The sequence below is a fragment of the Crocuta crocuta genome, unplaced genomic scaffold, assembly GCF_008692635.1.
Source record: "Crocuta crocuta isolate KB4526 unplaced genomic scaffold, BGI_CrCroc_1.0 scaffold1819, whole genome shotgun sequence".
In the NCBI taxonomy this organism is placed as follows: Eukaryota; Metazoa; Chordata; class Mammalia; order Carnivora; family Hyaenidae; genus Crocuta; species Crocuta crocuta.
The window spans coordinates 804-23,593 of record NW_027528925.1 but is presented as its reverse complement, the minus strand read 5'-3'; the positions used below and the strand labels follow the sequence as shown (position 1 = coordinate 23,593).

The 22,790-nt window shown below is 32.4% G+C and overlaps 1 long non-coding RNA gene across 1 annotated transcript; it reads right to left on the bottom strand.

Moving 5' to 3' along the window:
• Positions 1-11,023: 11,023 nt before the first annotated feature.
• On the bottom strand, positions 11,024-16,404 carry LOC144225849 (uncharacterized). The gene is made up of 3 exons (XR_013333430.1): positions 16,305-16,404; positions 14,339-14,476; positions 11,024-11,318 (listed from the first exon to the last, which is right to left on the bottom strand). It is a non-coding gene; the product is annotated as an uncharacterized LOC144225849 (long non-coding RNA).
• Between the last annotated feature and the right edge of the window lie 6,386 nt (positions 16,405-22,790).

The following is a 22,790-nucleotide window of genomic DNA, read 5'->3' as shown; positions in this document are numbered from 1 at the left end:
AAATTTTAATTAAATCCAGTTTACCAAACATTTCTTTCATGGATTGTGCATTTGACATTTAATCTAAAATGTCATCAATACGGTTTTCTCCCATCTTGTCCTCTGTGACTTTTGTAGTTCTGCATTTTACATTTAGGTCTGTGATTCATTTAAATTTAATTTTTGTGAAGGGTATAAAGTCTGTGTCTAGATTCAGTTGTTTGCATGAGTATATCCAATTGTTTCAGACCATTAATTAAAGAGATTATCTTTGCTCCATTATATTACATTTGTCCCTTTGTAAAAGATAAATTGAATATATTTATGTAGATCTATTTCTGGACTATTATGTTCCATTGATCTATTTGTCTGTTCTTGATTACTATAGCTTTATATTGTCTTAAAATCAGATAGCTTTACTCCTCCAACTTTATTCTTCTCCTGCAATATTTTGTTGGCTATTCTGAGTCTTTCTTCTCTCCATATAAACTTTAGATTCAGTTTGTCATATCTGTAAATTAGTTTGTTAGAATCATATTGAATCTAAGGTTAACTTGAGAAGAACTGACATCTTGATGATACTGAGTCTCCCTATTGATGAACATGGAATATCTCTCAATTTATTTAGTTCTTCATTTCTTTCATCAGAGTTTTATAGTTTTTCTCATGTGAATATTGTGAATATCTTGTTAGCTTTATACCATAGAATTTCTTTTTTATCTTGGTAATGTAAGTAATGTTGTGTTGTTTATTCCAAATTCCCCTTGTTCATTGTTGGTATATAGAAAAGTGATAGACTGTTGCATATTAACCAGGTACTCTGTAACCTTGCTATAACTGGTTATTAGTTCCAGGAGTTTGTAATTCTTTTGGATTACCTACATAAATGAATATATCATCTCATTTGTGATAACATCTGTGAACAAAGACAACTTTATTTCTTCCTTCCCAATCGGTATACTTTTTATATCCTTTTTTGGTCTTAATGTACTAGCTAGAAATTCCAGTAGAACATTGAAAACCAGTGGTGATCTTTCCACTTTGTGAGAAAAATATATCCCCAATTGTAATTATTTTTATTGTCACAATTCTATGTCTCCTTCATTTCACGATCATATACATCCTATGTTCTCTGTAGTGAAATTCCACTGATAGAAAATGGGCTCCTGGCTCTACTCCCAGCTGACCCAGATGTTTTCAGTTAGTTCATAGAATAGCCTGTATATATTTAGTGGTTGTCCTAAATCAAGTTCCCATATTCACTGTTCCCAAATTCTTGTTTGAGACTGATACTCTCAAGGACATCCATACTCCTTAAGAGATTACAAAATGTTTTAGGAACTCTCTCTAAACTGTGGTCTTGTTTCTCTCACCTACTTGTTTCCAGTTCAAACTCTCATTTAACTTTCTAGATTTAAGTCCCTGGGATAAAATTAGTCATTAATTATCTTAAATATAAAACCTGAAACCATATAACACCTACAAGAAAACACAAGGGAAAAAGCCCAAAATTGATCCTGGCTATGATTTTATGGATATGACAGCAAAAGCATAGGTAATAAGAGCAAAAATAAACAAGTGCAACTACATCAAATGTAAGAAATGTAAGAAATTCATACAAGGTAATAGCAAAGAAGTCAAATAATCTGATTTTAAATGGGCGAGAGACCTGAATAGGTATTTTCCCAAAGAAGATATTTAAATGGCCAAAAGTAAATGCAACTGTGTTCAACATTATTTACCAAAAGGAAATGCAAATTAAAACCACAATGAGTCATTATCTCAAATCGGTTAGAATAGCTTTTTATAAAAAAGACATGAAGGGTGACTGGATGGCTCAGTCACTTAAGCCTCTTACTTCAACTCAAGTCAAGATCTCATGATTCATGAGTTTGAGCCCTGTATCAGGCTTTCTGTTGTCAGCACAGAGCTTGCCTTAGATCTTCTGTCCCCACCCCCACTGGGCCTCTTCTGCCCCCCTCAAAATAAATAAACTTAAAAAGAAGAGACAAGAGATAAGAGGATGTGGAGAACACTTATGTGCTATTGCTGGGAATATAAATTGGTGCAGCTACCATACAAAATAGTACAGAGGTTCCTTAAAAAGTTAAAAATAGAAATCACTTTATGATCTAGCAATTCCCCTTCCGGGTAAATATCCAAAAGGAAATGAAATCACTACAGATCTTCCTCAATTTATGAATGGTTATCTCCCAATAAACCCATTATAAGTTAAAAATATCCTAAGTCAAAAATGCATATACTTCATCTAGCTTTGCAAACATCATAGCTTACCTTAAGCCTACCTTAAACATGCTTAGAACACTTAATATTGGTATTAGGACTACAGATGGGCAAAATTATCTAACACAAAGTCAATTTTATAATAATGTGTTGAATATCTCATGTAACTTATTAAATACTATACTGAAAGTGAAAAAACAGAATGACTGTATGGGTACAAATTGTTTGTAAGTGTATGGGTTGCTTAACCTCATGATGGCATAGTTTACTGGGAGCTGTGGCTCACTGCCAAAGCCCAGCAACACGAGAGGGTAATTAGTAATTCTGCACAGCAAAACAAACAACATAACTAAAAGGCATCCTTCAGAATGGGAGAAGATATTTGCGAATGGCATATGCAATAAAGTGTTAGTATCCAAAATCTTTGAAGTATGGTTTTTATTGAATTTGTTATACTTTTACACCACAATAAAGCAGAAAAATCAGAAGTCAAACCATTGTAAGTCAGAGACTATATCTCCAAGAGATATGCCATGACTATAGCATCATTATTTACAATAGCCAAGACATGGAAACAACAAAGTATTCACCAATGAGTGAAAAAATTAATATATTATATATATGTAAGATTTATAAACTCTATATATTTGTATGCATACATATTAACTCATACATGTTAGTTTATATATAATGGAATTTTAATTTGCCCACAAAAAGAAGGAAATCCTGTCATTTGTGACAATATGGATAAACCTTAGGGGAGTATGCTAAGTGAAAAAAGTCAGAGAAAGACCAATACTGTATGGTCTCACTTACATTTGGAATCTAAAATAGTCAAATCATAGAAGGAGAGAAGAAATTACATTTCTATCTACTTTAAGGTGACAAAATATATTTAAAGAATCCTATATGATAAAAATATGTTTAAAGAATGCTAATCCTTTTTACATACCTATCTTTATCTACCTCCTTCTCCATGAGCTAAACAAAAAGTTATTTTTCCCAAATAATACTGGTAACTCCTGGGTCTAGATTTGCCAACACAAAGCAAAATTACATATTAAAAGTAGTATATGACAATAACCACTTTAGATAACTCATCACCATATATCTATCTTTGATAAAAAGGAAGATGAATTAACTGATAATATTTCATAGTAAGTGAAAACCAGAAACTATACCTCTTATTGATTTTTATTATCCTGTATGCCTTGGTTCATATTATATTACGAAATTAAACTGTAGTTTGATTTGTCAGCTCATGACACAAAAGTTCTTTTGAAACACTTTTCCATAATTTGAGATAAGTATACCCATTCTAACCTAGTTAAAAGATTACGCCTTTGTTCTAATACATCCCTAAATCTTTAATACTGAAAAAAGGATTATTTTAAAAGGACTATGTTAAAAGAAATGCTAACTTGTAAAAATAAACTCTTACATAAGCTTTTTTTGTGGGGGGAGGGATTAACAGTGAAGTATTTTAGAGTCAGAAGGTTTCACAATTTGTATTACTTTTATGATTCTTCTGAAGTCATTTCATGTGGAAACTACTCCTGTAAAATTTCCTTTGTGAAGTCTACAGTTGGTATCAAATCCACCACTTATTAGTCACGGTTTCCAAAGCATTATTCATAGCAATTTAAATGGATTATTATCTTTTAGAAACTTTCTTTCTAGTCACATAACAACACTGAAGTAATAAAGAAAAAAATGGCATAGAGTAAATTTAAAAAAAAACAACAAAGCCATGGGATCCGTGCATTTTTTGTTCTAAAGATAATAAAGTTTCAGCAATGTTGTTTGAATTTCATGTTGTAATGGGAAAGAATAGCTTCCCAGATGGGTGAGAGTGAAAAACTTTCATTCAAGGAGTGAGAAGACTTACTTGGCTGGAAGTTTCATAAGATTCTGCAAATAAACCTAATTGAGAAAAAATATATACATTTATCAGGTATATTAAATTCCTAGAGGTAGCATAATAAAGTACTACAAACCGGGCAGCTAAAAACAACATAATTTGATTCGCTTACAGTTCTAGAGGCTAGAAGTCCAAAATCAAGGAATCCGCAGGGCTATGCTCCCTCTGAAGGCTGTAGCAAAGTCTTCCTATCCTCTTGGTATTCTTGGTTTTTGGATGCCCCATTCCAATCTCTGCCTTATGTGTGTGTTCTGGATCCAAATCCCGCTACTTAGAGAGATGATAATCATTGAATTAGGACCCACCCTAATCCATTACAACTTCATCTTAAACTTGATTCCATCTTAAAAGATACGATTTCCTTAAAAGTGTCTGGCTGGCTCAGTCAGAAGAACACCTGACTCCTGATCTCACGGTTGTGAGTTAGAGCTCCACATTGGGTGTAGAGCTTATTTAATAAAGGTTTTTAGAAAGAGAAGTAAAAAAAAAAAAAAAAAGATCCTATTTCCAAAGATGGTCACATTCACAGGTACTAGAGATTAGGACTTACTTGAACATATCTTTTGTAGCGACACTATTCAACCTACAATTGAGCAAACTTTGAGGAAGTAGGCACTCAAATAGCAAGTGAGGGAGGCTTGAGCAAGTTGGGAAGTGGGTTTGAAAAGAAGTCCTTAAGATCTTAATTGTGAAACCGCAAAGTCCCATAGAAGATTTAATACTTTTATTTAGCAATCTCTCACCTGATAACTTCAATAAAAACACTGGTGCCAATGGCATTAAAGATAAAGTCACCAGCCATTTATTCATCTAATATTCTTTGAACATTCATCACATAAGAATTAGTGAGAACAGAGTAATGAACAATGTAATACTTCCTTTCAAAACCTGGTTATCTAGAAAAGAGACAGGGAGATAAAAAATTACAACTCATTGCACAACATGATCAGACTGGCATTTTAAAAAGATTCCTTTCACAATGGAGAGGAGAGCAGATTGGGAGGATAACCAAGAGACTAGTTAGAGAGGTGTCCTGCTGTTGATGTAACAGAACATAGGTTGCAAAGATTAGGTTATGAGGAAATGATTTTAAGGAGAGGAGACACATTCAGAAGATTGCATGGGTTCGAGTTCTAGCCACCAAACCTACAAAATTACCTGCACCCATCCTTTCCTTGTTGCCCTTTGCTGCAAAGGAAGAAGTACTTTTTCTTTACTACAGTTAATCCTTCTTCCTGTGCTTTGGAACCCATTCTACCCTCTTCTTAGTAATATTTTTCTACTAATTGTATTCTTGTTCTTAGACCATAATCTCTTCCTATTTGCTTCTTCTTACCAGTCTTTGATAAGCCATCCATTACAACACATATAGCAACAATCACTTCATCTACCACCCTTAACAAAGCTCAGCACAGCAGCCAACTACTGGCTCCTATGTTCTCTTCACAGCTATACTTACAGAAGACATATCCAATGAAGGGTTAGTATCCAAAATATATAAAGAACTGATACAACTCAACACCAAAAACAAAACAAACAAACAAAAAACCCCACAAATAATCTGATTTTGAAATGGAAGGAAGACATGAACAGACATTTTTCCAAAGAAAACATACAAATGGTCAATAGACACATGAAAAGATGCTCAATATCACTCATCATCAGGAAAATGCAAATCAAAACCACAATCAGATATCACTCCATACCTGACAGATTTGCTCAAACAAAAACTCAAGAAACAATAGGTATGGGCAAGAATGTGGAGAAAAAGGAACCTTCTTATTCTGCTGGTGGGAATGTAACTACCACTATGGAAAACACTATAGAGGTACTCAAAAAATTAGAAAAAGAATTACTCTATGATCTAGTAATTGTACCATGGGCATTAACCCAAAAGATACAGAAATACTAATTCAAAGGGACATATGCACTGCAATGTTTACAGGTACATTATCAATAATAGTCAAATTATGGAAGGAGGCCTAATATCCATCGACTCGTGAATGGATAAAGAAAATGTCATATATATCTATACAGTGGAATATTACTGAGCTATAAAAAAGAATGGAGTCTTGTCATGCATGACAGCATGGATGGACCTAGAGGGTATGAGGCTAAGCAAAATAAGTCAGTCAGAGAAAGACAAATAGCATATGTGGAATTCATATGTGGAATTTAAGAAACAAAGCAAGTAAATAAAGGGGATAAAAGAGANGGAAAAAAAAGAGAGAAAAAAAAAAAAAAAAAAAAAAAAAAAAAAAGACTTTTTACTATAGAAAAGAAACAGATGTTTACCGGAGGGGAGGTAACCATTACCAGAGGGTTGAGGGATGAGTGAAATAGATGAATGGGGTTAAGAGCACACTTACTTTGATGAGCACTGAGTAATATATGGAACTGTTCAATCACTACTGTGTACTTAAAACTAATATAACACTGTATATTAACTGACATTAATATTTTTTAATATTTTTTAAATTTTTTAATATTTTTCAAAAGTTAAAAAATATTAGAAATGGATCTTAATGGAGATGAGTGATTTACCTCAGAAAAAGTTCAAAATAATGGTCATGAAGATGAACACTAAAGTTAGGGAAACAATCCATACAATATGGTCCTCTATAAATACAAACACATAGACAAATGGAACATAATCATGCACCTAGAAATAAACTTATGTATATAAGTCAATCAATATTAGACAAAGGTTTCAAGAATATTTAGTGGAGAAAAGAGAGTCTTCAATAAATGGTGCTGAGAACATTGGATGTTCACATGTAAAAGAATGAAACTAGGCCTTTAGGTATTTCATCCCACTTGCAAAAATTAACATAAAATGGGCTGAAGGCTTAAATATAAATCCAGAAACCTAGAAGAAAACAGGAAAAAAGCTCTTTGAGATGGGTCTTGGCAATGATTTTATTGGATATGTAACCTAGAGCATAAGGAACAAGATCAAAGTAAACAGGTGAGACTATATCAGACTAAAAACCTTCTGCACAGCAAAAGAAATGATCAATAGAATGAAACAATAACTTACCATTTAGCATGTAGAAAAATATTTGCAAATTATATAACTGATAAGGGATGACTATTCAAAATATAAATATAAGTATATAAATATAAACATATTTCAATAAACCAAACAATACAATTAAACAATGGGCAGAATATCTGAATAGACACCTTTCCAAGAAGATATACAGATGGCAAACAGGTACATGAAAACATGGTCAACATCACTAACCATCAGCAAAATGCAAAACCACAGTGAGATATCTCCTCGTGCTTGTTAAAATGGCTATCATCAAATGACAATAGGTAACAAATGTTTGTGAGGATGTGGAGAAAAGAAACTCTCTTCACTGGTGGTAGAATTATAAATTGGTACACCTACTATGGAAAACAGTATGACGGTTACTCACAAATTAAACCAGAACTACCATATGATCCACAGTTCCACTCCTGGAAAAATATCTAAAATAAATAAATATACTGTATCAAAGAGATATCTGCACTCCCACATTCAAAGCATTATTATTTACAATAGTCAAAACATGGAAACAACCTAAGTGTGCAACAATGGTAAAGAATATGTGGTATATGTATATACAAAAGAATATTATTCAGCCATAAAAAAGAAAAAAATCCTTTCATTTTTGGTAACATAGATGGACCTTGAGAGCATTTTGCCAAGTGAAATAAGTAAAACAGAAAGAAAAATACTGTATGATCTCACTTAAATGTGAATCTAAAAGGTAGAGGTAGAGATTGAGGGGCAGAGAGGAATTTGACAAAGGTGGTCAAAAATACAGACTCCCAGTTATAAGATAAATAAATACTGGAGATATAATGTACAGTAGGATAACTACAGTTATCACTGCTTATAGTATATTTGGAAGTTAAGAGCTCTCATTATGAAACCAAAAAAAAAAAAACCACACATAAGTTTCTTTTCTTTTTGTATTTATTTAAGATGATGGGTATTAATTAAACTTACTGTGGTAATAATTTCACAATTTATGTTAAGTCCAGCCATTGTGCTGTACACCTTAAACTTATATAGGGCTGTATGTCAATTATGTCTTAACAAAATTTGGGGAAAATGAGAGTAAAACAGTGTTGAGAAAGGAAATTTGCCATTAATAAATCAAACTTGATACATTCCTAGACTACATATGGAAGATTGAACACTACATGTTAAAACAGGAAACCTTCAATCCAACATTAATAAGAATTCAGTTTTTTAAAGATTTGAGGGACTAGGATTTTCATGGTAATTAATTATTCTAAGATTATGGAGAACATGCAATTTGAAGCTCACAAACTCTCATCAAAACATAAGCATTTCTGCTATAATATTATGTGCGCATTCCTTTAAAACATTCCCTTAACCAAAAATCAAACACCAGAAATGACAAGTCTTATAGTGAAAACACTGTAGACGTAAACCACTGCAACTCTGTGATCAGAGTTCTAACAAAAACAACCACAATCTTAATACATTTGAGCACAGCTAAATTCATACTAGGTTTTCACCCAGTACCATGGTTAATCTTTTGTAGGTTTAAACACTGGGGCTCACCTCCTTCTGTTGATATATAGCTCCTTGGGGACATGAATTCCGCACACAGATCAATTACATCAAAAATAAAAATATTTAGAAATATTTTTGCAGCTTCTTCATCTACACCTGCAGCTTCACTAGATATGCTAAACATTGTAAAAAGCATAATGATTCTCAATAGCATTAAATAATTCAAAACTGATTCCAAAGGAAGGTATTATTGTAGGATTTTTAGCTGTTTTTTAACAGCTTCATTTATTACCAAGGTCTTCTCTTTAATAGTAAGAAAAATTTTCTTGATTCAAAAGCCACTAACTCGGTGTTAAACAACGAGACTTCTGGGTTATACTTAACGTAATTTCTCTATTGACCAATCCACATAGTTATAAACTAGTTTGTGATAGAAACAAATGTTCTGTTGTATCAAAACTCTATATTCAAATTTAAGGTCTTAATGCTACTACCCAATTATAATTTTTATTATACCTTTGACGATTTGTTTTCTGAAAAAAGAACAAATATACAGATAATATATACAGATACACACATAAACTACAAGCACCTTCAAAATGGATGTCATTGTTTTACCTTATTTCCTAGTTGTATATATTTTCAGGTATCTTTAGACAAGAATATTAATAAAGGATATGAATAACCTAAGATTATTATACTAATTCTCCTAGAAAAACCTATGTTATATACTGATGTTTAAAATCCTATACACTTTAAAAACATATGGGAAATGTTTCATAAGAAGGTATTTTTTTTTTACAAAAGTACAGATTACCACAGATATATTTCTACTACTTAGGTAAACATTAAGTGTAATTATTCTTTTCTGAATGTAGGGCACAGAATAGATCTTATAGAATCTTCAAATGTTCTGCAATTCTACTAGTTTAAACAGCAGTCAAGCAGTCAAGTAGAATTTCACATAAAGACTAGTGTATAGGTTTTCAATAGATGCATGTTGGAGGTAATGAAAAAACAAGATAGATAGTAGAATATAAATACTCCCTGCTTCATAATTCCTTCTGCCAGCCAATACTGTGAATAGGCCATTTGTAAGGACATGGATGGAGCTAGAGTATCATGCTATGCAAAATAACTCAGCCAGAGATAGGCATAGACCAAATAATTTCACTCATATGTGGAATTTAAGAAACAAAACAAAAGAACATAGAGGGTAAAAGGAGAGGGAAACCAAGAAATGGACTCTTAACTACAGAGAACAAACTGAGTGTTACTGGAGGAAAGGTGTGTGGGGGAGGGTAGGTTGAATGGGTGGTGTGAATGCAGGAGGGCGCTTGTATGAGGAGCACTGGGTGCTGTACGTAAGTGATAAATCACTGAATTCTACACCTGTAACTAATATTACACTGTATGTTAACTAACTGGAATATAAATAAAAATTTGGAGAAAGGGAAAAAAAAGAATAGGGCAATACTTACACACAGGGGTCATTGACTAAGGTGTATAACAGGAGAAATTCTGTCGATTGTTCCTTCTCCAAAGAGAACAACAGAAACAATGTAGAGAAGTTTTTTTTTTATAACAAGCTGATTTTTATTCCAATATTTAGAAAACCACTATAAATTTGGATGGATGTACAATGATGTATAAAATACTTCTAACAAAAACTCTCCAGAGAAACACATTTAAGAAAAATTCCACAAACGGTTGACACATTTTCTACATTTAAATTTGAGTAGTTTTCATATGAATTAATCTTAATTATCATACAATGAAATATAAAAACAAAAAAATGGAAATCAGTTCAGGCATCAGGTAGTCTTTATCAATAAAACTCAAATCAAAGCATAATGAGAGATGTATATGGTATTTTGAATTTTGTGTCTACTAAAATTAAAGGAGCATGAAAATATGTATTGCAAATTGGCCAACTGACCAGAGATAGCTTCAAAAGAAACCTCTTCATGGTGGAATAAAAGATAAATAAAATGTTAATTTTTAAGAAGTTTGAAATTCTCTTCTTATGGAGAATAAATATGGCATTAAATTTTTATTATATGAAATGGATTGACAATCTAATTTTATTTTGAAAAATTATTGAGTAATAAATATCCATAGTCCAAAGAAGGTAATAAGAATAAACTATATAAAACCTAAATAGTCTAACATAACCAAAAGCTAATAATTAATACATATCACTATAGTCAGAATTAACTTAAGTGTATTTTCCCATTTATGCTTCATCTTTTTCATTAGAAGTATTCTTTTTATTAAAATTATTAAATATGTATTTTACAACATATATCTCAAAAATCCAAAACACAGAGCCTATATTATTATATTTGTACTCAAACTATAATAAAACTTATGTTGTCATATAGGTCACATTCATTTATTAAACATGTAACTATAATTATTTCAAATTTTATTAGTATAACATTCCATTGATGGACTGACAGTGTACAATTCTTCCACAATGATGATCCAGTTACATATTAGTCTGTTCCTTTTTTTTTCTTACTTTTAGATTCTTCATAGGCATTTCCAGGATGTCATTGTTATCGTTTGATAAATATTTATATAGGCAAAATGCAATAGTAGTGAAGAAGATAGTGACTATTTTGCAAACACAACCTGAGTTTTAAAAAAAAAATACAGTCATCAGATGTGTCAATCTATTTAGAGCAAAAATGTTTATGGAAAGAATGCCATTTGCAAAGAAAATGTAAGTATATTTCATGTCTGTACTATATCAATTTTCTAATTATAAATGTAATTAATATTATAAACTTATATCAAGTTACTAAAGGAGATTTTTTTAGGGGTGCCTCGGTGGCTCAGACCGTTAAGCATCCGACTTCGCCTCAGGTCATGACCTTATTGGTGGTTCGAGCCCCGCATCGGGCTCTGTGCTGACAGCTAGCTCAGCCTGGAGCCTGCTTCAGATTCTGTCTCCCTCTCTCTCTGACCCCTGCTCACTCTCTCTCTCTCTCTCTCTCTCAGAAATAAATAAAAAACATTAAAGAAATTATTTTAAATAAAGGAGATTTTTTTAATGTGTACAAAAACATTAAAATTTCTTAAAGATATAGCCCAAGAAAAATGCAAAGTAGATCTTTATTTCATAGAATGTATTAATTGCAAAGCTTAAAACTACATTGCTGCTAACTTAAATATCAATAGGAAATAGAACCTATTTAAGCCACTTAATGCAGCTTTATTGTTTTTGAAAAATTCACCATTTTTTCAAATATAAAAAGAAATATTTTAGAAATATTAGTTGATTATGGAAGGGTTTTATTCTTTTTCATGTATCAAGTTTCAGAAAATTAATATATTACAAGCATTATATAAAAGTACTTGAGCCTAGAATGTAAATGAACCTGAAAATTAAAGTAAAATGTATTCTAGAGCAACATCAATTATCTGACAGTATCAATTATAGTGGTTATAAAAGATAAACATTAATGAGTCTGTCATTTATAATGACACAAGAATTTCCATACATGTATAATAGCCCAACACTGCAAACAACCAAATGAATTTTAACAAGAGAATGGATAAAGTACAAACTACTACTATAGAATAACAGGGATGCATCTCCCAAAAGCATACTATTAATCAATTCAGAAAAAAACAAGAATATATACTGCATTCTATTTGCATAAATTTCTAGAACAGAAAAAGCCAACGTATGGTAATGAAATCTGAAAGGTTTATCTGTAGAGGAAAGAAATTGACTGAAAAGGGACATGAGGGAAATTTTTACAGCTTGTTTGAGGTGCTGGTTCCACAGGTGTACTGAATGATCAAAAGCCATCAAATTAAACATCTAAGATCTATGTTAATTGTATCTTAATTACACGTCAATTTTTTTTAAAGATACACTTTTCACAAACTAAGCACAGTGTGACCACCATCTGGATCTAGAACAAAACAACTGTCAACACCCCAAAGCTTTCCTTCATGTTTCCTCAAAGTCACTAACCTGAATGGGTACTTTTATTTACTTTTGAAAATATAGTTATAGCAGTTCAAAATTATATAAATGGAATCTTACAGCGCATACTCAGTTGTTTCTGATTTCTTTCTTTTAAAATTATGTTTGTATGATTAATCCATATTTTATGTAGTTGTGTTCTTTTGGTTTTCATTGCTATATATTATTCCATTGTTGATTTTATCACAATTTATCCATTCCACTGTTTATTAAATTTTGTGAAGAGTTCTTTCAAGTCTTTTGACCATTTTCCCACTGTCTACCCTTTGCCTATTGTTGATATAGGGGAGTTCTTTATGTATTTTGGACATAGGTTCTTTTTTACATTTTGCCTTCTACACTATGGTTGTCTATTAATTATTTCTTTTGATGATCAGAACTTTAAAATAGACTAGTTTACACTAAACTGCCACAAAAGCATATTCCTATTTCAGTTTCTTCTATTTGCCCTTTTTGACTGTAATTCCCTGTGTCCTTTATTATTGTTATCTTCTTTATCTTCTTTAGCTTCTTTATCTTCAGTAGCTCCTTAGCAGGATCTCTAAGCAGTTCACCAGCTTTCTCAATTATGTGTTGTGTTTGAAAATAGATAAGCATGTTATAGATATATCTAAAATAAAATTAAAAGGCTCAACAGTGTCTTAAGAGAACTTCCTTAAGAACAAAGCCTAGTTTTGTTGAATTATCTCTGAGAAATTAATTTTGATTTCTTAAATGTCATTTTTTACTTTTTAATTATTTTTTAAAAATTTACTTTACTCAGTATTCAGTGTAGACTAAGCTTGCTGGATAATTTACTTTTGAATTACAAGGTACCACTATATAGTGCTCATCACAGAGGTATTTGTTACTACTAAATATTAGAGTCTATCATTATGTTCCTTTGAATTAATGAACTGCTCGTTAAAATCATAAAACATATAAACACTTTAAATATTTATCCTACTAACATCTGTACCATAAATCATTGAATGTTAGTATGGATTAAGACTTCAGAAACTATGTAGTCCCAAACCCTAATTTTACAGATGAATAAATTGAAATCCAGGAAGATATAGTGAATTGTCCAAAGTAATACAAACATATCTAGACTTTCTGAAAATTGACCATAACATAGCTCATACCACCATAGTATCCCAATTCCCAATAAATAAAGATAAATAAATATCTTTATTTATTCAATAAATACTGAATACTTTCTAGGTTGGACTGTTACATTATTGAGCAAAAGAGACTGTGAAACTCACATATAAGTAGGATAAGAGTATCCTGACATTCTTTGGGGATGTGAAAAATTTTTTTTTAAATATCCAGTCTTTTACTATGGAAATGGAAAGGGTCACAAGGTCAAGCAACTTGGTTGTAGATGTATATGGACAAAAATTACTTCCCAAATTGAAATTTTGATAATTATCATCCTTTACTGAGGAATACCATACAAAAATTTTGTATTTAATATAGTGACTCAAATATTCATACAAATACAATAATGCTTTAGTTTCTAAAAATATTTCCTACATAATAAGACATCTTTAAACATCAAAATATCAATTTTTCATAGTTCATTATTACTGTACATTACTATAAACAAGTGCACATTTTTAAAACAATTTTATTTTTCTATAATTCTTTAATATGATAAGGTATCACTTACATATTCCTACCATTAGGTAGGCCATTTTCTTCTTGTTATAGATCCAACAATTTCCTGTTTTCCCACAGGAGCCAGTCTCCCTTAAAATACAGGAAATATCTCCTGCTATTTTAAAAGCTATTGGTCCAGGTATAGTTCCTATGAAAAATGCAAAAATTATAAATTCTCCATGAAAACACTATAGGTTAGGATAGTATGATTTTTATTCTAAAATTAAACTGATATAGTCATCATCACATTTAAATATATTATTTAAATTTGTCTAAGAATTTACTTATAAGTAGGATTATTAAGAACTGGAAACAACTACTGTATTTTTAAAAATCCTTATTGTTATAGATATAAAAAATTAGTAGCTTTCCTATTTATAGAATGATGTACATGTAGTTTATGTTTTAATGTTCTTTATGTTTTCAATCTTTGAAACATTAGTTTTTTAAATGCAATGTACATCTGTTATTTATCAAGATATTAAGAAAATAACTGAGAATGCAAATGGTTTGGTATGTTTGTAGCAACACTAGATTCAGAGGACCTCATATCCAGAGACAACATCTCGTCAGCAATAATTTCAGCTAAAAGTGAATTAAAAGTCATTTTTTAAAAAGCCACCCCAAAGACATTAGAATTGGAATCTCAGAACTAATATGTCTTTAGCAACTCCTTATATTAGGGCCCTCATGCTTCATGACTCTTAACTCCTGCTGAAGCTCACTATCCAAGATCACTGTCAGAGGTTGCCAATCTCATTGAGTGCTGGCACTCTATTTAGAATCGCTCAAGGTGAAAAGCCAAAGCTTACTATTCATTTTTTTTCTACTTTCCTTCAAATTTTCCCAAGCCATGATAAATCTTTAGGACACTACCTCCAAATATATCTTGGGTATGTTGATTTCTCTGTCTCTTTCACAACCTCCAGAATCCAATTTAATATAATTCTGACTTAGACTGTAGCAAAAGCCTTTTTCCCCTCACTTTTCCCTCCAGAAACAGAGTTATCTTTTAAACATAAGTCAGATAATATATCCTATGCTTCAAATTATCTATTGGCAAAACACTGTTAGATATAGAGGAGATCTGTAACTAAAATATCATCTTACTCTACTCTCTTTCAACAAAGTCTCACTAGCTTCCTTTCACATGCAAAAACCATTTATGTATTTGCTGTTTCTCAGGTTCTATCTTCCATTACAAATCTGTCCTTATCTAGTGGGCCATCATTCACATGAAAAATATGCTCTAATTTTTCCTAATTAAAAAAAAGCCAATTTTAACCCCACATATTGATCTAGGTATAGAATTATTTCTCTGATTCCTATTCAAGCCACACTTAAATTTTTCCAGGTTCTTGACTTCATTTATCATATATCTTTCAGTCGTCAATTCAGTTCAATCTTGTTTCCTTACCCCATCAATATTTTTAATCAACTTTTGAATCAGGGGTGCTAATATAGTCATAATGTAGATAATTTAGATTTGAAAGTTAGTTTTTGCTATTTTAAGAAAGCCTGAAGTACAGAATGCATTACCCTCAAAAAAGCCATTTTTTTTCCTTTGGCTATAAATCCTTAAAAATATCAGATTCAGAGTCTTTGGTAATGGAAATGTTTAAAAGCACTAGCTCAGGTTAGTGAATTCCCAAACATGCAAGCAGTGTTGTGGTTGTACATTGTTGCAGCTTACCAAACCACCTGGATGAGATTGATGAACATACATCTAATCAAACGGACTGTCCCGTCTGATCAAATATAAGATCAATGCCTATTTTATATGACAAGATAGGCTTTGCATTATGTATTCTTTTTACATAAATATTGTCTCCTAAATTCAGCAAAGCAGCTCCCCCACTCACTTTAGTTGTGTCAGTTTACCATTATTATTTATTTGAAATTCTAAATATACATGTAGACACATACATCAAAAAACAACAATGCAGTGTAAATAAAAGATTGCCAAAAGTCCATACCGAATATTCTCAAAATCACAAAGGTGAAACCCAAGGCCAAAGGACGTTCATTGTCAGATACAATCCTGAGAGCAAAGAGTAATGATATTATCAGAACATTGTTATTAATAGTATTAGAGAATGTTTGTTAGTTTATTTTATTTATTTATTTATTTATTACTGTGTATCTGTTGAACTAAAAATCTTTAGCTAATTAAGAGTTCAATCTGGGTGAATTAAAGAAGTACAATTCCTTCAATTTCTTCATATCCTGCCCCTTGTCAACTGATTCCAAAGCTTCTTGCTCTTCACAAGGAGGAAACATTTATGGACCAGACCCTCTTCCCCAGCCTTTTATTTTTTCTTTGCTGAAAAATAAAAAAAAACTTTAGCACTAACTTTCACACTTATCTTTTTCCATTTTGAGGTACACTTTAGATTTCTCCTTTTGCCCCTGTGAGATCCACTCTCTACATTTCTCTACCTATATCTCTGTCTTGGGAGACTGATCTAAATGTGCTACATCAATAGACTCTTTTGCCTTCTGGCTTCTAATTACAGTTTACCAATTGGGCACTCCAGAGTGAGGAAGGCTAGTGAGATCAAGGTGTTTCTTCCCAGCTTCTCTCCCCACACAGTTAAATCAAGCATACTGGGTCCCTAGGCAAAGCAGTCCTTTCTACAGGTCTCTCTCCTTCATACCCCTGTTTTCCTTTTGGCAAGTGGTAACAGACCAGAAGTACTGCACTCTACCTTGTGATTCTTATACTCCATCCATATTTTAAATAGCCACTTTCTTCAGCTTTGTTCAAATTATCCTAATTTGAGAGTGCCTCCTTTCTCCTGCTGGACATCTGTTACCCTCACTATTCAAAAGCTAAAATAATCAAAAACAACTTTCCCAAATATAAAAAAATAAAGTTCCCTGTATATCCTATTGGTCAAAGCAAGCATTTGTTTTAAAAATGCATAAACCCACATATTAGTTGGAAAATAAATTGAAAATACAATAAAAAATAATAAACCATTGAACATTTTAGGAAGTAAAAAAAATAAGAGCTACGTTTTATTTTAAATAAACTCTTTGCTTACCATTTGTTTCCTTGTTCTAGAACTTGAACAATGAACTAGTATGACCAATATTTTCTTTTTTTTTTTTTTTAACAAATAGTTTATTGTCAAATTAGTTTCCACGTAACACCCAGTGCTCATCCCCACAAGTGCCCTCCTCCATGCCCATCTCCCCCCTCCCCCCCACATCCATCAGTCCTCAGTTTGTTCTCATCATTCATGGGTCTCTCATGGTTTGCCTCTCCCTTTCCCCCACCATTTCCCCCCTTCTTCTCCCCCACAGTCCTCAGTTAAGTTCCTCCTAATCCTCCTATACGTGCAAACATATGGAAATAAGTCAGGCAGAGAAGGACAGAGACCAATATTTTCATATAAACTGACTCAATATACTAAAATGTAGCATTCATACAATATTTTTTGAGTATTTTGCAAAAAGTAAGATAATTCCAGCCATATCAAGCTGGTAGAAATATATATTCTTTCCTCAAATATTTACGACTAGGAAAATGAAAACAAATTAACCAATCCTCAAAAGATAATGGTATTTTTAAATTTAAAAAAATGATTTACACTCTGTAATAAGCAGATTCTTAAGGGAGGAGAAAGAAAGTACCACATTTTAGAACTACAGGTTAGTATAGGTCTTGGTATAAAGTGAAAATAATATCCCTAACTATAATTGATTGTTCTCTTCATTTAATGCATGTAGTTTTCTTACATGGATTATCATTGCTTTCTGAAGCATGTATAGAGCTGACCATAATTCATGTGTATCATTATTAAGAAGCACTTATGTATTGAAAGCGCCTCGGTGGCTCAGTTGCTTCATCTTCTGACTCTTGATTTCAGTTACGGTCATGATTTCACAGTCATGAGATCGAGCCCTGTATCAGGCTCTGCACTGATCATGGAGCCTGCTTGGGATTCTCTTTCTTCTTTTCTCCCTCTGACACACACACACACACACACACACACACACAGTTTCTCTCTCTCTCTCTCCCTCCCTCCCTCTGAAAAGAAATAAATATATAAACTTTTAAACGAGAAGCATTTTTGTATTTTCAGTTCTGATATACAAAACAAGATGAAAACATTATTGATTTCCAGGATTTTCCACAACTTAAATGAACAGCACAAAATAAACAATAGCTTTGTATTAAAAATATTTAATGAAAAATGAATTTTTTTTTTTGTATAGTGTCTAATAAGAGGCTATGATAGGGAACTTAAGAATATCATGGAATAAACAAAAATTTTGTTAGTACTCTTCCAAAATGTAAAAAGGCAGCTTCCACTTTCTCTTATGACTTCTAAATTTATGCTTTCACTCCACATCACTCTTACAAGATATCAGCTCTAGACTTAGGTTCCTGTTTTGCACAAAAGCTGCTCCTTCCCTGTTACTCCCCATCACAAGTGGAACTGTCATCCACCATCACGCAGTGTTCAAACCCAAAATGTGAAAAGAGGCACCGCTTGATACCATCCTTTTCCTCATGGATCAGAACCAATTATCAAATACTGTGATTTTTAAAAATGCATTTTTTTTGGCTCTTGCTCTAATTTAAAAACATTTTTTTAAATCTCTAATTCCACCAACCTATTTCAAGCATGTATCTTTCTCTTGGAAAAAAAAAATTAAATGACTTCCTAATTTATCTCCCAACAACCATCCTGTCAGCCCACTCTCCACCCACCAGACTGATTTTTCTCTACTGTAAAATTCTGATCACTTCACTGCCTCCACTAGGATCCTTCAACAGCTTCCTCTTGTTCTTATGATAAAATCTAGAATTGCAAAAAAATTTTCAAGGGTCAGCCTCATCATATCAGTCTCATTGTATGCCACTTCAGACCTCACTTTTGCCTTCACTACCCTCCTTGTTCACAACATTCTACAACACAGCAATCTTATAAAGCTACTTCCCCCACTCAGAACATTCACATTTGTCATTCCCACTGTGTGACTACTCATCCCCTATCCCTCAAGGCTCAGCTTAAATATCAGTTCTTCAGGAACAGCCTCTGAATCCTCATGCAGAGTTAGACTGTCTTGTAATTTTCTCATTGAATGTTTCTGCACTTTCTTTGCAGTGTGTTTTAAAATTATAATTANTGACCCTTCCCTGCTCATGCTGCCTCTCTCTCTCTCTCAGAAATAAATAAAACATTAAAAACTTAAAAAAAAAAAAAAAAGAATTGACCAAGAATCTCAGGGACAGCTTTAGGTCTCCAATTCACCTCTAAAAACTTCTGCTCTCTCTGGAATTTTAATCCCTTAAGTCCTCTGAATTTTTCTGCCTTTAAATAAATAATTTATACCGTGTAACCCATCTTTTCTTGTTACTCTCTATAGAAACACTGGCTTACTGCAAACAACATCCTACCCCTCTACCTTGACTTTAATTATCATTTATTTGACAATGATTTCACAGTCTATGTCTTTGGCTTTGAATCTTATTGTATTTTTAAAATTAAAGTTTAGTTTTTGAATTTGTAGTATAATTATATGCTTTGGAAAGCAAAACAATATAAAGAGAATATGCTGGAAAAACCTGCTTGCTTCTACCCTTGCTTTCATCTACCTCTATTTCTACCCCATCCCTTTAAGGTTATCATTTGGTTACCATTTTAATTACACTCTTTTTTATACCTAGTGCTCTTTTACACAACTACAAATAACTATAAATTCCTTTCTTCATAGAAAGTAGCATACTATATTCACTGTTCTGTCTTCTTTCATGTAACAATATATTCTTAAGATCTTTTACTGCATAAATATAGGCCTCCACCCTATTAATTTCTTTAGCTGCATTACAGTTCAGGTGCAAAAATACAATCATTTATTATTCAACCAGTCTGTTGCTCCTTCACACTATATTGTTTTAATAATTAAAATTTTATGGTACATTTTGGCTTATGAGGTTAAGGCTCCGTTATTTTATTCTTTTGTTTAAAATTCCCAAGCTATTCTTGCTTCTTATTTTTCCCTAAGAGATTCAAAATCAGATTTTAAAGTTTAATAATTCTATGCTATTAATTATCACATTAAAATATCAATTAACTCAAGGAGAACTGATATATTGGTGATGTTAGGTCTTCTGTCCATATATTGTATATATCTTTCCCAACTGTTTAAGTCAGCCTATTTTTGTGACATTCATATCTGCGTGTATATACATGTGTGCATTTCATTTTGATATTTTATTTTGCAATCATTTATTTTTGAAGCTGACAGATAGTTGTAAAAGTAGTACACAGTACCATGTGTTCTTTTACCCAGCATCCCCCAGTGAAAAAAGTTTATGTAACTATTATATAATATTAAAACCATGAAAATGGCATTTACTTGTTTCTGTTAATCAGACTACAGGCCTTAAAATGTTTTCATTTTTCAGTTAATGTAGGTTAAAAAATTAATTTTAACTGTATTTGTGTGTCTGTATGTATGCATGAGTATATGTAGCTCTAAGTGTATATTACTTTTTATATCCTGGAGCTTACTAAATTTTTATCTAAATATATGGCTATTATTTCCAATACAATATAAAAAGAACTGGTAATATTGTTCTTGGAAGTGTTATTGTAACTGGAAGACAAACACTAGATTTCAACTCTCACCAAGAATGAAGGATCTTATGTTTAACATACCTTTCTTTCACTCAGGATTTCTTGATAGAATATACCCTAGGATAAAAGCAATCTAGATATTGATAAAGACTTTGTTAGCAAAAGTATAAGTCATATAAAGAAGCTACTTATGGCCAAGCATCCCCAATTAGGCTCCCACCAAAAGTTAGCCTGAATTGTCAGCTGTCTTAGAAATCGAGTCCAGTCATGCTATCAGATGACTGTCATGTGGGATCTGACCACAAGCTCATGAGAAACCCCAATCAAGAACTACCCTACTGAGCCCAATCAACTCACAGAATCATGAAGATAATGTAGTGTTGTTAAGTGATAAATTGGGGATGGTTACTGCTATGGGTCAAATTGTATCCCCTCCATAATTTATATGCTAAAATCATAACCTCTCATACCTCAGAATGCCATCATATTGGAGACAGGGTTTTACAGAGGTAATTAAACTAAAATGAGGTCAGCTGGTTGGGTCAAATCCAATATGACAGGTGTCTTTATTAGAAGAGAAAATATAGACACAGACATGTGCAGCGCAAAGACAATGTATAGACTGGACTAAAAATGGTCATCTACAAGACATGGGGATCTGGAACAGGTCCTTCTCTCACAGTGCTCAGGAGGGCTGCCCACATACTGATCACAGATTTCTAGTCTCCAGTTTAAGCCACCCATTCTGTGGTACCTTTCTATGGCAACCTAGCAAACTAACACACTTAATGATCATAATAGCTAAGAGGAAAAAACAACAAGCCTGTCTTTGATAGCCATAAGAAAAATTTAAATCTCCATGCAGCATAAAAATAAACAAAACCATACTAAGGCATATCATACTAAAATTGCTGACAACCAAAGGCAAGGAAAAAATGTTAAAAGCATCTAGAGAAAAGGGCATATTACATTCAAAGGAGTGGTAATAAAATGTTCTCATAGAAGTTAGGAAGAAAGTTAAATATTTCTTTTTAAAGTATTAAAATTACCACCAACTTGAAATTCCATAAACAGCCAAAATATAATTTTATAACAATGGTGATTTAAAGACTTTCTAAAGAAGTTTGTTGGGGTGCTTAGGGGGCTCAGTCGGTTAAGTGTCCAGCTTTGGCTCAGGTGGTGATTTTGTGGTTTGCAACTTGAATCCTGTCGGGCTCTCTGCTGACAGCTCAGAGCCTGGAGCCCACTTCAGATTGTGTCCCTGTCTCTCTCTGTCCCTCCCCAACTCATGCTCTGTCTCTATCTCTCTTTCTCAAAAAGAAATATTAAAATGTTTTTTAAAATAAAAATTTTATTTTAAGAGAGAGAAAGCATGAATGCAAGTGGGGGAGGGACAGAGAGAGAAGGAGAGAGAGAATCCCAAGCAAGCTCTGCACTGTCAGCACACAGCCAGACCTGAGGCTCCATCTTATAAACCCTGAGAAAATGACCAGAGCGGAAATGAAGAGTCTGATGCTTAACTGAGTCATCCCGGAGCCCCAAGACATTTTTAAACACATAAAAAAATGAACAAAATTCATTTCCATCAGACTCATAGTAAATTTTTTTTTTTGGAAGAAATAAACGATCTCTGAAGAAAGTACAAAAGTGCAGGAAAAAATAAAGAGATTCTGATAATATGATATTAAATACACATACAGGTTCACCCTTAGGTTATAAAATTTATGTAGCATCAGAATACATGACAACAATGTAAAAAGGTTGGAAGAGAGTTGATGGAGTTAAAATATTCTTAGATCCTTGAATTATCCAGGACATGGCAAAAGTACTAATTTAACTTGACTCTAATGAACCGTATATACTCTC